The sequence below is a fragment of the Dendrobates tinctorius genome, unplaced genomic scaffold (assembly GCF_039654945.1).
Source record: "Dendrobates tinctorius isolate UK_male_01 unplaced genomic scaffold, ASM3965494v1 ptg000020l, whole genome shotgun sequence".
Taxonomy (NCBI): Eukaryota; Metazoa; Chordata; class Amphibia; order Anura; family Dendrobatidae; genus Dendrobates; species Dendrobates tinctorius.
Genome location: NW_027361688.1, coordinates 7,158,628 through 7,164,915, shown reverse-complemented (window position 1 = coordinate 7,164,915; position 6,288 = coordinate 7,158,628). Strand labels below are relative to the sequence as shown.

General features: G+C 40.9%; 1 pseudogene; it reads left to right on the top strand.

The window, feature by feature from the left end:
* The first annotated feature begins 269 nt into the window (after positions 1-269).
* On the top strand, positions 270-2,734 carry LOC141083148 (E3 ubiquitin/ISG15 ligase TRIM25-like; annotated as a pseudogene).
* The last annotated feature ends 3,554 nt before the right edge of the window (positions 2,735-6,288 follow it).

Here is a 6,288-nt window from a genome sequence, read left to right as displayed (position 1 = left end):
TTGTAAGTTCAGTCATTCATATTACACGTATTATCGCTATTGTCCATGTTGGCTTTCAATACATTCACTCCTTATATGGGACCACAATGTAGACCCGAAATTTACAGCAGATATAAGATGTGATTTTCACAAGTGTCCATTATCATGTTAATAGTAAGTGACCTTCCGCTCCTCAGCCCTCCCCTGTGTACACAGTATAAAGCCCACCCTTTTGAGCTGTAAAGAATTCTAGTGTTGTTTCTCTCTTCATTTGTCTGAGACTGTCAGCCATGGCGTCTGCTGATCTGAGAGAGGAGCTGCTCTGCTTCATCTGTCTGACCTCTTATACAGATCCTGTAATACTGAGATGTGGACACAACTTCTGCCGGATCTGCATTGATCAGTCGCTGGATACGCAGGACGAGTCTGGAGTTTATTCCTGTCCTCAATGCAGAGAAAAATTTCAAGAGCGGCCGGCACTGATGAGTAACTTAGCTCTGTGTAAAATAATGGAGAAATTCCTGTTTACTCCACCAACACAAATGGAAAATGGGATCTGCTGCACTTACTGTGTGGACTCTCCAGTACCTGCTGTTAGATCCTGTCTACACTGTGAGGCTTCTCTGTGTGATAAACACCTGAGAGCTCACAGCAAATCAGCAGAACACGTCTTATCTGATCCCAGCACTTCTCCAGAGAAAAGGAAATGTTCTGTCCATAAGAAGATCCTGCAATATTACTGCACTGAGGATGCGGCTTCTATCTGTGTCTATTGTTCAGCCGGAGAACATCGGGGACACCGGGTGGAGCTGCTGGATGAGTCCCCTGAGAACAAGAAGAGGAAACTGAGAAATGTCCTCCGGAAACTTATCACAAAGATCAATGACATCGAGGAGAAAGTCCAGACTCTGGAGGAGCACAGGAAAAAAGCTCAAGATCAAGCAGCTGGAAAAGCCCAGAGAGTCACTGCCCTGTGTACAGACATCAGGAGACAGGTGGAAGCCCAAGACAAGAAGGTCCTGAGTGAGATCTCCAGGCAGGAAAAGGAAGCGTCACTGCCACTGTCTGCTCTGATCCATCAGCTGAAAATAAAGAAGGACGAGCTGTCCAGGAAGATGAGACACATTGAGGAGCTGGGTAACATCACGGAACCACTGACTGTCCTACAGGAACCAGACACCGGTGACTTGTGTGATCCTGAGGAGGAGGAAGGTGATGAGGACACAGGGGGACATGATAAACAGCCCCATGATGGAGGTGACCTGGAAGTGGCTGTGATCTCACACACATTACACACATTACGCAATGCAATAACTGGTATAAGGAGCGGGATCTATGTGGCGAGTCCTGCAGACATATTACTGGATGTAAACATAGCATCTAATAATCTCCATATATCAGACGACCTGAAAACTGCGACATGGACACGAGAGGAGCAGAAACGTCCAGAAACAGCAGAGAGATTCCAGGGTTATTATCAGGTGATGAGCAGGAGGGGATTTACCTCAGGACGACATTACTGGGATGTGGAGAGCAGAAGATCAGGGTGGTGGAGTGTGGGGATGTGTTATCCCAGTATGGACAGGAGGGGGCATCAGTCACTGCTTGGATATAATAACCTGTCCTGGTGTTTGTGGAGACATAATCATAATCAGTATTTTGTGACATGACAAGGAAATGCACCGATTACCTCACAAGATCTCCAGTGATAGATTCAGGATATGTCTGGATTATGAGGTCGGGCAGTTGTCCTTTTATGAGCTGTGTGACCACACCTTCACTGCCACCTTCTCGGAGCCCCTTCATGCTGCATTATGTCTATGGAATGATTCTATAAAGATATTGGGAGGAATCAGAAATTGGAAGAAACTCTCATTCATGATCTAAGATTTCCACTAGACACTGCTGGATTATTCTGTAATGGGATAAACAGTCAGGATTACAGTTGATGATCCCTATATGACTGCTGGCCCAGTGACTATATCACATGGGTGGATTATCTGTTGTGTAGGCATTTGGTGATTACATTTCGCTGTATATTAGAGATGATATTGGAAGTTTGGGGACTGATCCAATGGGCGCTTCTGTAGTCTTTGTGGATAATTTACCTTTGTGTCACAGCCATTATTCCTAGTAATACCCCAAGTACTAAACCAACTATATTTGAAACATGTTTTGAAACAAAGGTAAATTTACACATTGACTAGATTTTCCTGAACTAAAGCTTCATGAAAATCAGCCCCAAAATGTGTTTTATGGCAAATACAGCGACAGGTACGGCTGCGAACTTTACTCTTTCCATAGCAGATAGTAAAAGTTGCTGTGACAATGTGACATTTCTGCAACAGATTCTGCGCTGTGCAGATTTGTATCTGATGCAAAACCTTTTTATTCTGTGAGTACATTGTGATTGTTAATAGAAAAGATAACCCCGGCACACTCGTTTGAATTACGAGAAAACAATGCACATAGCTGCTCTTAATTTTTATTTGAAGCGGACCAAAAATGAAAAATACAGACAAAATTATCCAACGTTTCGGCTCGCAGGCCTTTATCAAGGAATTATCTGTAATGTAATGATAAACAAATCTTTCAAAACCATGCAAATATTCTTATGCACTCAAAAAATAAAATGATAAAAAAATAATAATAAAAGGTCCATATAGTACATTCAAGTATCAAAATCAATTACACATTATAACATAAAAATTGTCAAAATACAATGTAATATTGTGAAACATTTCCACAAGAGAAGGTGTACATATACAAATATATTTTTTTCTCTCCACCCCAATATATAAGTATCTCATAAGACAAGATTAATGCAAATTGTATTCAATACCTGTAAATAGATAGAAGACAAACGGGTCCTAAATGCTGACTGGATCAACGTTCAATAGTGACCCATAAGAGTCACCTACTATAAAGCAAAAAGACATAGAGAAAGTAGAGAAAGTATATATACCTGTGCCACAAAGAAAGGACAAAATGATCCAAGATAGTAACATACCTATTCCATAAGTGCATATCTCAAACGTCAGGAGAAAGTGCGGTAGCGTGGTGCGCTGTGGACGCCCTGTGCTAACACCGTCCCTTAAATACACACACAAACAAAATACTTCCGGGTGGAGAGTGGCGTTACCCGCTGTGTACTGCGCACGCGCCACCAAGACGTCCATCACCAGACGGAAAAGAGACCGGGCAGAAGAGGGCAGTGGAGAGCGGCATTACCCGCAATGTACTGCGCACGCGCCACCAAGCCGTCCATCACCAGACGGAAAAGAGACAGGGCAGAAGAGGGCAGTGTGGCCTGTTATAAACTGCGCACGCGCCGCCCACAGACAGCATGAGCAGCCAAAAGGAATGAATCCTCCCAGAAGTGCAGTGACGTGATGAACAGTGTTGGAACCTTTTGCACCAAAACGCTGTGACCGGATACTATTATTTCCGTCTGGTGATGGACGGCTTGGTGGCGTGTGCGCAGTACATTGCGGGTAACGCCGCTCTCCACTGCCCTCTTCTGCCCGGTCTCTTTTCCGTCTAGTGATGGACGTCTTGGTGGCGCGTGCGCAGTACACAGCGGGTAACGCCGCTCTCCACCCGGAAGTATTTTGTTTGTGTGTGTATTTAAGGGACGGTGTTAGCACAGGGCGTCCACAGCGCACCACGCTACCGCACTTTCTCCTGACGTTTGAGATATGCACTTATGGAATAGGTATGTTACTATCTTGGATCATTTTGTCCTTTCTTTGTGGCACAGGTATATATACTTTCTCTACTTTCTCTATGTCTTTTTGCTTTATAGTAGGTGACTCTTATGGGTCACTATTGAACGTTGATCCAGTCAGCATTTAGGACCCGTTTGTCTTCTATCTATTTACAGGTATTGAATACAATTTGCATTAATCTTGTCTTATGAGATACTTATATATTGGGGTGGAGAGAAAAAAATATATTTGTATATGTACACCTTCTCTTGTGGAAATGTTTCACAATATTACATTGTATTTTGACAATTTTTATGTTATAATGTGTAATTGATTTTGATACTTGAATGTACTATATGGACCTTTTATTATTATTTTTTTATCATTTTATTTTTTGAGTGCATAAGAATATTTGCATGGTTTTGAAAGATTTGTTTATCATTACAGATAATTCCTTGATAAAGGCCTGCGAGCCGAAACGTTGGATAATTTTGTCTGTATTTTTCATTTTTGGTCCGCTTCAAATAAAAATTAAGAGCAGCTATGTGCATTGTTTTCTCGTAATTCAAACGAGTGTGCCGGGGTTATCTTTTCTATTAGTATCTTCCTTACCCCTGAGCACCCACTTTATTGTGGTGAGCACCCCATTACCTATACTATTGATAATTTTTTTGGTGTAGCTCCCATATTAAAAAACAAATATATCAATGTCTTTTTCTACTTTTTCATTTAATTCGGAAGAGGCCTCCAATATCCTCTCTAAGGTCAAAACTCCTGGTAATTTTTTGCATACTCCCTCGGAAGAGTTACGTACTAGAGACTTGGAGAAAGACTTACGGAGACTGACTGCGCTTGATTTACATTGTGCCACATTGGCGGAGTATCATAGGGTTAACCGTATTCCACGTGGTCTAAGGGTCTCTTTGAGACCCACACTATTTCAAGATAATACTGAATACTGCACTAAATTCGAATCTATCTTAAATAAATGTTCTATGGACATTATTTTATTAACTATTGATTTCTTAGAGAAAGAAATTACTGTTTTGGAAACCAAGATAACGGCAACAGAACAACAATTGGTTAATACGGCTTCTACAGAGGATTTCAAATCAATCAAGACTAAATTGGATCAAACAATTCTTGATTTTCGTAATAGTCTTCAGTTGAAGAAGAAAAACAAATTCCTGCGGGACACGGACGATTATCATAATAATCAAGTGTATCGATGGCGTTTTTCCAGTTCTTACAGGAATACTCGATCATTTCGGAGAGGATACAGTTCTTTATCCACCAGTTCAGACAGCGATCATGGAACGTCGCGTCCGGCTACAACTTCTTTTTTAGGAGCACGACGGGAACGTCAATACAGAGGAAGACGCGGAGGAGTAAACGACGGTGCAACCGACCAATCGAGAATGACAACGAGATCACAGGTAGGAGACAAAGAGATAACATCGTATACAACATCTCGTCTGAAAACCTTTCCCCTTCGGAAATGACTTTATTAGAAAAAGGTTTAAGTTTCTGTCCTACTTCATCATTTAATTCATTCCAGGTGGATCAGGACTTACATAGGTTTTATAGAACGTTGCGCCTTAGGGCACATTTTTCCGATCGAGTTCCTGCTACGAGTTTGGACACCACTGATATGTTTACTAAATTTATATTATCTTCATTGAAATTGAGGTCTGTGAGTAATTTTATGCCACCACGGATTTATCATCCGGTAGAAACCTTTGTCAGTCTGGTACAGCGTGATATTAACGAGGCATTACAGGTGATTAGTAGGGGTCATTTACGTATTAAAAATAATTTGACATTGGAAGAGAAAAGATCATTAAATGATCTAAAAGAGAATAAGAAATTGGTTATAAAACCAGCCGATAAAGGCGGGGCATTGGTTGTCATGGATCGGTCATATTATGTAGCTGAGATTCTTTCGCAATTGAATGATACTGACACATATATTCCAATCTCATATAATCCTACATATGATATAGCAAGGTGTATTAAGAGATTTGTTGATTTCTATTGCCAGTCAGGCATTATTGATCTTAAGCTCAGCGAGTATCTTGTCAACACTAATCCCACTGTACCGGTGTTTTACACCCTTCCAAAGATACACAAAAATCTGTCAAAACCGCCTGGACGACCGATAGTCGCCTCTACTAACTCTATCCTTTCCCCCTTGTCAATTACATTAGAGAAGATTTTGACCCCCTATGTACCTTTAATTAAATCTTTTATTAAGGATACCTCTGATTTTTTGGAGAGTATTAAAGCTATTGGGCCCATTCCATCTGGGAGCAGATTGGTAACATTAGATGTGAATAGCCTGTATACTAGTATTGGACATCAGGAAGGCATACACGCTATGATTGATTTTTTATCTAAAAATACGACCTTTTCAGGAGATCAGATTGAATTCTGTAGGGATTTACTTTCACTTATTCTGACCAAAAATTTTTTTCTATTTGAGGATCAATTTTTCATACAGAAGAGGGGGACAGCCATGGGGTCCAATGTGGCACCCCCTTATGCCAACATCTTTATGGCACATTTTGAAGATTCATTTGTCTATAATTATCATTTATTTACA